Source organism: Balaenoptera musculus, chromosome 14 (genome assembly GCF_009873245.2).
Source record: "Balaenoptera musculus isolate JJ_BM4_2016_0621 chromosome 14, mBalMus1.pri.v3, whole genome shotgun sequence".
Classification (NCBI taxonomy): domain Eukaryota; kingdom Metazoa; phylum Chordata; class Mammalia; order Artiodactyla; family Balaenopteridae; genus Balaenoptera; species Balaenoptera musculus.
Window position 1 is genome coordinate 45,522,653 of NC_045798.1, and position 9,573 is coordinate 45,532,225.

Consider the following 9,573-nt stretch of genomic DNA (forward strand, 5'->3'; position numbering starts at 1 on the left):
TTCACTTCATATGATTTAATGAATGTTCACTTTTAAAACTTTGCTGATTTTTCATTGATGGTGGGTTCCATTTTGTCCTTGTAACCATTTGTTGAGTCCTAGAAGGGATCAGGAGTGTTGAAACACAGTTAAATCTCCTATGAGACCATCACAATATGATACAAGATATCACCTGATAACCAATTAGAGCAATTAGCAACTTTCACCTTTAGGCACTTCTTCCTGTATCTCCCCAAATGCTCTCAAATTAGTCCAGCCATAATGTGTATTTGTTTAATGTAGTTGTTAATGTTTTAAAGTTTTTTTCTGGGAGATATAACTGAAGACATGCCAAGGAGAATTAACTATGGTTGCTTGAGAACAAAACAGTCAAAAGCACTTATAAATATGTTAAATATATGTCATATTTATGGTCATAAGTTTATTTCAAAAAACCTGATTCTTCTACAAGAAGATATATAAAAGATAATATAAATGTATAATTATTAAATTTATATATTAAGTCTATATACAAAGAATGTAATTATAACAATTTAATACTTACATATAAATATTAATTCTTAAACTTCTTTAAAAATATTGAATGTTTCCAGTGTACATTGTCTAAAGAGGTAAGGTGAAATGGATCTTTGATTACTTCCTAAATCTTTCTTACTAAAATCTAAGCAAGTAAAGGGAGGGCATTTTTATTTGCTTGAAATTATTCACATAATCACTTAAGTTCTCAAATTTACCCTATAAAACTTGACACAGAGTCACTAAGTCCCTTTATTATGCAGTTTTCCCTCAGTTTCTTCTCTACAACATCCCTAGCTTTCTAGACACCATTATGGTACAGCAATACCTGGGAGGGGACAATAGCAACAAAATTTTCTGGAGGAGTTACTATCAGCTCCCTGGCATTGGACCCTGTTCAGGCCTGCTTCCTGGCTCCATTACAAATAGTATTGGCCAATGACTTTAATTCTTATCTCCTTACCCTGATCCTTGGGACATCGTCTATGTATTAACTCTATGAAGAATACAGTACTCCAAATAACCCACATCTATCTCCCCTACTGCAGGTGCAAATTAGATCCAAAAGATCACTGAAATCTAATTTCAAGCATTAAGTCCTAAATCCTTGGCTAGAAATTAGCTCATGTCTTTTTATTCCTTTCTTGTCTACAGCTAAGCCACTCAATATTTCAACAGTGTAAGCTCTTTTCTTTTTCTTTTTTATTCTTCTTTTTTTAAATCTGATTTTCAAAAAGGGGAAATTCTGTTTTAGTTCTTAGATGCTCAACTCTTCAATATCAAGCCCACCCCTCCTTGCACTCCCTGTTCAAGCTTAATCTCTCTGAAATCTCTAGACATGTCATTTTTGGTAATGGGAATTTCTTTCTACAAACCTCCTTCAAACTGACCCCCTTAGGAGAGCAAGTATTTTAATTCAGAAGAAGTTTTCGTTGAAGTACTGGTCTTCTCTTTGATGATACATTACCCTAGTTTTGTTCATTTTCCCCCCTTTTTTCTTGTTCTCTCTCTCTTTTTGGAAATACTTGCATATGTATATAAATTATATATTTTATATATTTATAAAATTTCAGTTATTACATAAAATGTTCCTGCAACCATAGTGCCTTTTTAAAATCTGTCTTCTATGTGAATTGTTTTTACAGTGAGAAAGAAAGCCAGAAACTGTTTTGAACTGGCATATTCTACCCCATGAGTGTAACAACAGTGATCATCTCCTAAGAAGAGGATTCAGATTGCCTGGGAGCCTATCTAACTAGACTTTGCAGCCTCTGATTCACTGCCTTCTCTATGGATTCTATGCCTCAGACATACTGAGCTGTTCAAGCATATCACACATTGTCACGCTTCCATAATTTTGTTCATGCATTGCTTCCATTGGGCACATCATTTCCTGATAACTTACTTGTTTTGTAGATCTCAACTCAAAAATCACTTCTCTGAAGCAAGTGAAAATGATGAACTTCCTCTGCATTGAATTCATAACAATTGGATTTTTACTCCCATTATGATACATATAGATTTGCTCTTGAATTAGAGTTGGCTCTTTCCTTGTATGTCTCTACTACTATGTCACAAATTCTAATCAGAGCTAACCAACAGGCCTAGAATTGGGATTTACAGTTAGTAAATTATTTAATTCAATGAAAAAAATGTTCATATTGGAAATAGAAATAAACTGGTAGGTAATGTACTCTTATCTTGTTGACACAATTTTAAACATATAATAATTATCTCATTCATTAACAATTATTTATTTAGTGATTATTGTGTCCAGCCATTGTATAAGTTATTGTGGATAAGACTAATAAGAGAGTTTCTATTCCTCAGAAACACAGTATCTAGTGTAAATGATAGAAAATAGAAAGATAATTACAATTCAATGTGAAAAGTATGAGGATAGAAATGTGGATTGGATATTACAGAAAAAAAAAACCAATGTGGAGGCAACTCTTGTACCAGGGATGAGTTAGGGAATGTTTCCTGGAAGAACTTTGATAAGATTTAGTTTTTAATGTTGAATCTTAGTTGATGAGGAAAAGAGGAAATAAAGGGCATTTCAGGAAGGGGGAGAAAGCCCAAGAAATAGCAAAGTACTAAAAATAGCACCATGTAGAATGGACAGATACATTCTCTCTTCGTCCCTTTTGCTGCCAAGCTAGTTTTGTCCCTCATACCACTTTAGACTTCCACAATAAAAATCCCATTCTTCTTACCCCTCTACCTCATTTGTACTCTCCAAAACACCATCAACGCAATATATTTATAATTGAAATCCCTTGCTTCGTGATTCCTCATTGTCTATATCAGTGTGGTCTCCCCTAATCACACAATACTAAAGTTCTAGAAATTGTTGCACAATACTAAAGCTCTGAAAGTTGTTCACTGGTGCTCATTAAACAGCACCTATGTGTGTAGAAACAAACGTGTTTGTAAAATGCTCAATATTATATCTCTTTTTTTAGATGGTCACAATACATATTAGTTTATGACAACTTTGAGAAGTCTGGCAGTAAGAATACCTGTTTAAATTTGTTTTCTTTGGCCTGAGAATTTGCTAAACGTTTATGGTTAGAGAGCCCCCTTTTAAGATTTACTATCATCATCTTACAGGGCTGGATAGAGAACATTTTTGAAATCTCTGACCTGAATGATCAAATTCAAGTTTCTTAACAACACATGCAAGACTCCCCATGCTATGGTGCAGCATATCTCTCTCTAAAACCATCCCTTGCCACTGACTACTTCAAGCAAGTTGGTAATTTGGGGGGTAGTGTTGTAGCCTGCCTGGGATGAGGAGCCTACAATAACAAGCACAGAGTAGGTGCACAGCCCTGAGTATTTCCTCCACTTACATAGTCAAAATATTTAATAATTGTTAAGGCATAGTCACTGATCTGTCAGAACAAACAGTGGCTGTAGTGGTAACCCCTGAAGAAGTGTGCTACACCATATTCCTGACTGCTACAAGGGGCATCGTGGAATGGTGCTCATGGAGATTCCATCTGTGCCAGCCAGTATCTCTTACTGGATAGTAGAGAGGTTTCTGAGTGAAAGATGCAAATGGGGGACTTCCCTGGCGGGCCAGGGTTTAAGACTCCACACTTCCACTGCAGGGGGCACCGGTTCAATCCTTGGTTGGGGAACTAAGATCCTGCATGTGGTGAGGTGTGGCCAAAAATAATAATATAAATAAATAAATAAATAAATGTATGTTTTAAAACAAAAGGTGCAAATGGGGTCTCAAAACAGCAGTTATTTCAAACATTTTCCCAGTTGGTACAGTTGTCATGGTGTACAATAGCTGAATATGAGCCTTACGTTGTGTCAACCCAACCTCCCCTCAAGTCCCAATCAGTAGGGGAACTATATAAAAGAGCAGTTTTTAGGAGGAGTTTCTGGGAGGTTTTCTGCAGGGTAATTTTGCCTTGTTAGGTATCAGGGAGGCAGGGAGTGATTGAGCTCAGTTTGCTACCTAAAAGGCTCTCTGCTCTGAGACATGCTCTCCACTTCTCTCTCTCCTTCCCCCTCTAAGGAACACTCTAAGTCCCTTCCCTGAAGGAGTACAAGATATAGATTTTCCATTTCTCCTTTCGGGTACAAATACTTATGTGGCTGATAAATCTCAGAAAGAAAAGTAAACCTTTTATGGAAGAAGAAGACAAACTGATGGACTAGACACAACAGGAATTTAAAATAAAAGTTCTTAGAATTAAATGTTTATATTGGAAATAGGAGGATGAAACCAGAAGTTAAAGAAACAAGTCACCTTTAACTACAGAATGCTCCAGTATTTTTTCCATAAGAAAAATAATGCTATGTATTGATCTATAACACTTGTTTTTTAGAGTTTTTATTATATACTCACCGATAAATCTCTTTTAGACATATTTAGATATAAATTGCCCATAACCCATGGTCATGTATTGATCTGAGAATCTTTAGCATGCACAGTGCTGTCTCAAGGCCATATGTAAGAACACCAAGATTTCATCAGCAATTTAAAAAATTTTACTAAACACAGTTACTTTTTTTCCCTCTACTGGAATATATCACTGGAAATTAAATAGCTTTTGTTCAAAGTCAGCAGAAAGTTTCTTTAAAAATGATCTTCAACACTTAGTCCCGAATGTGTGACCACACCAACTTCTCATTACTTTGAAATTTCTTTGATGAATTCTTAGGGATTTGGCAATTTATTCTCCCTTCATTAACATTACTTGGCCTGTGTGATGGTTAATGTGTCAACTTGGCTAGACTGTAATACCCAGCTGATTGGTCAAATACCAGCCCAGATATTGCTCTAAAGGTATTTTCTAGATGTGACTAAGGGTTAAATCAGTAGACTTCGAGTAAAGCAGATTGGTCTCCCTAATGTGGAGCCTCATCCAATCATTCGAAAGCTTTAAGAGAAAAGACCAAGGTCCCGTGAAGAGGTAGGATTTCTGCCTCCAGACTTCAACATAGAAGTTCCACCTGAGTTTCCAGCCTTCCAGCTCAAACAGCAACACGAACACTTGCTGGAATTTCCATCCTACCAGCCTTCCCTGTAGACTTGCAATCTCCACAATTGTACAAGCCAATCCTTTAAAATAAACCTCTTTCTCTTTCTTTATATACGTCCAATTGGTTAAGTTTCTTTGGAGAACCTTAGTAAAACATGTTTTTTTTACAAGCTTTTTGTATACATGTCAGTTACAACATGTAGCATAGCTTCATTTACTGGACGCCATCTTCTTTTCTTAGGTCTCATAAAGTACTTGGTTATTGTGTTGCAAGCACTATGAAATTGTGCACATTCCTTCAAAGACAAATATCTAATTCACTACCATCAACCTGACCCTGATGTCATTCTTCCTATGCCTTGTTGTGTATACAGTAAATTTTCATTTTAAGGTCAAATTATGGTTTAATATTTTTGAAGTTTACAAAGAAATTAAACTATAAATGTGCAGTGTTAACAGTACAGAGGAAAAACTCACAATCATATGAATGGCTTTAACCTAGTTCATGCATGCATAGGCAGTAGCAACTACTTAATGACAGCTACCTGACCCCGGGATATTTGAGATATCATCAATTGTTAGATACATCTCAGTTTTAAAGAACTGAATGAAAATGTGTGCGTACTGAAATCAATGGCATATGGTTTGTGTTACGTAAATACATATGTATGTATGTGCATAGTCAAAGTATATAATGGTTGTACCTCAATTTACTGAAGAGGAAGATGAACTCCAGCACTCTCTTGGAAAATATCTAAAAGAAATAGATTTTTTAGAGTGAGATAAGAGATAAAAAATGCAGAGAAAAAAAAGCAGACGACAATATATTTATAATGGGGGTCTCAAAGGAGAAAAAAAGTAATAAACAAGGGAAAATATTTAAAGAATTAATTATTTCCTTGAATTAAAGAGAGATACCGGGTCTCAACTAAAATTTATTTAGAGTCTCAAAATGATATTAGAAAAAAATAAAAAGAAAAAATATATTATAAAAGTATTATAGGGAAATTTAAGAAGATTAAAAAGAAGAATACATTCTAAAAACTTACAAAAATGCAACTAACATGAAGGAAGAATATTGTTTGTTCTCAGACTTTTCAACAGTTTGCTGGATGCAAGGTGACTATTAATATTTTCAAATTGATAGAGAAAAGGAACTTTGCACAAGTAATTTTATAGCTTGATAAACTATCATCTAAATCTGCAAGCTAAATAAATGTATCCTTAATCTAGATTTAACTATCCCACCAGTGCAAGTTGGTTTTGGGAACCCAGCAAAATCAAGAATGTGCTAAACTTCTTGCAGTGTTTCAGTGAAGCATATAGATATTGAGAAACTGGTAGATACAATTAAGAAAATGGTAGATACAATTAAGGGTAGATTTTAATGATACATTTTTTAATTCTGCATAAAAAATTTGATTTATATAGTGGAAGGTAGGAAAGATACAACAGTAAGCACAAAATAAGATGGCAGAATTTCTTATATAATGGAAATATAAGAAAAGTTAATAAGTAAAACTCAGCCAGAGAGAGACAGAGGCAGAGATAGAGAGAGGGAGAGAAAGTGAGGGAGAGACCTCCTCATGTTGGATACAAATACATAATCTAATACTATTTAGGCTAAGGAAATCCTATTTAAACAAGAAAATAATATGCTTAAGTTAAAAGACACTAAAACCTGTACAAAAAAAAAGCTTTAGGTGTAAAAGTGAAGTTAAGATATAAACATCACAAGAGATAAAGAGAAGCATTACACATTGATAAAAGGAAAAATAAATCATGGTCTTTTGTGTATGTCTCTAAATGTATAGCCCAGAATTAAAAAAGCAAAAATTCTAGAACTTAGAAGTCAGAACTATATCAAAGTGTACAGTGGGAGATTTCAACGCCCCTTTCAGACACTAAGAGATTACCATTATATTTAATATGTAAAGGTACCACAGATTTGAATAAGAAATTAATCTTGGGCTAACATAGAACAATACACACACACATATTAAACCCAAGAATTGCTATTCTTTTGGGGATCACATGGAATATTCACACACATATCCAAGCACATACACAGAAACACACACACAGAGTTGACTCTGTGCCAGGCTATCTGCAAAGGAAGCCTAGAATGTTACAAAGAATCAATATCATAGAGACAATGTTTTCAGAGCATACTGCAAATAACTAGCACATTTATATAGAAGTTCATCACACTTTCCAGTTAAAACTTTACATTGCATGTTAAAGATTTCTTCCTCCGTCCTTCTCTCTCCCTGTATACAGTTTACTCACCACCAAGCTCTTCCCTTGGCTGCACTTTCTGATTACGTTCCTGCCCCTTCTCAAAGTCAGTGCTCCAGACTGCGGGCTGGCACCACTCTCAAGGCCAATTGCCCCGGTGTTCTGGTGAATGTGATCTTATTACAGGTGCATCTTATTACAGGTGCAATTAGAAGCAAAGGAAGAGAGAGGGAGGGGGCAAGGGGAGGAGAGAGAAGGGGGGAGGGATGGGAGAGAGGGAGGGAGGGACCTTTTCCCTAGTCCCTATTTATGTACGCTGCATGCACATGTAGCTTTTTCTTTCTTTTTTAAGGGGCCTGTTTTATTGGCAGCAAATTCTACATCTTTTAGGAAGGAGGAGAAAGATTTGGGGTCTTGCAGCTTTCCCCTTGACTTTGCATAGATAAGAGACTTTCCGATTGCTGTGGGGTTTTTCTACTACGCGGTGACCGTGTGTAGTTTAGGAAGCATTCCCAAGGAGAACCTAGGTAGGATATCAAGATAGTGTATCTGACTGCAAATCAACTACCCGATTCCTAGAACGGAAGAATAATTGGCAGGGGACTTTATCTGTTCGTGTGGCCGATGCCAATAAATGAGTGTGTTTATTAACAATTTATTTACAGCACACAGATTGATTTCACTAGGGCTGCACGGCCAGCTACTGCAAAGAGGAAGTAAATGATTTCTCCCAGAGCTTTTAGGAATCCACTACTGTAATGGAGTCAGTATATATTGGAAGTGACTATCAGGATATAACAGTAAAATGATGAGCATTGCCGTAAAGAACACAAATGAAACCTATCTGGAAAACAAACTAGTATAGATTTTGATTTACATATATACAATATAACCTGCAGCATCCCAAATTAAAGGAGAGAGGGCACAGATGAAATAGAGTCAACAACCTAATCATGCAAATGATGTTGAGGATAATTATAATGGGGTAGTGCAGTGGTACAAAAGTATTTCATACTTCCTAATTAGTGAGAGTGATATTCGTAAAAATGAAAGGGAGAAATTAGGAGAAAACATTATCTGAGTTTGTAATCTATACCATCTGAGTAAAGCAAAAAATGATAGGATCAGGATCCAAAGATACAGTATTTTAATTGTCAGATTAGCCTTAATCAAGTATATATCTGAAGCTCATTGCAGGAAAGGAAATCTACATTCAAATACATGAGTACACAAGTAAATCATTTTATCATCTGCAACATCATACTTTCAAAATATAAATTATTATCTAATCTTCAAAACAAAATAAAAATATAATCTTATATTTGGGGAGTATTCCAAATACTGAAAGCAGTAGAATGTATATAAAAATAAATGGAAAGTGATAGTAGGTGGTATATAAAAATATGGCTGTGAGTATCTAGGCACTATTTTTTCCTCTTGTGAATACATTTATACTCATTCTGGGGAATATGGAAAAGGAAGGTATCCAAAAAATACTGAAAATTTATTTGGCCTGAATTTTATTTTATTGCTAAAATAACTTGTTGGTTTCTATGGTTCCTTTCAATTAAAATATAAATATATGATTTTAGAAATAATTATGGCATAACAATATAAGATTTTGATTACATCAGGCAATTACTAGGAAAAGAGTATTGTTTTAGCAGTTTAAAAGTTATGAAAATATTATTCACTTTTGCTTCACATTTATAAAGATTTGAGCTTGGAAAACAATGCCATGGTATTTACTGTAATTTACTACTCGTTAAATTGTAACTATTAAACCTTATGCTCTTGACATAAAAATCTTTTAAATCCTGATCCATAGATGTTTTGATAATATGAGTCAGCAAAAACATTGCATATGAAGAGGATGTAATTTGCTCACAGCTAAGCCAAGTTAAATTTCCTTTCCTTCAGTTTCACAATATTTAATAAATATGAAAATGCATATAACTTATAACATGAGATTTCATCTGCAGTTATTTACTTTAGAGAAACTTATGTGCATGTGCATACGGACACAAATTTATTGCAATATTGTTTATCATAAAGAAAAATCAGAAACAACTCCAACTTCTATTGTGGTATTTGCTTATGGAGGAGTTGCATACAATTACAATGAATGATCTAGATCAATGAATTTGAACTGTATTTATCATCATGGCTAGGTCTAAAGAACAATGCTGAGTGAAAAAAAAAGTGTAATATGTCACTTAAGTCATTTATGACAAGAAAAGAATACGTTCTTCAAACAATGTGGAGATACACACACACACACACACACACACACACACACACACACTGGAGGATA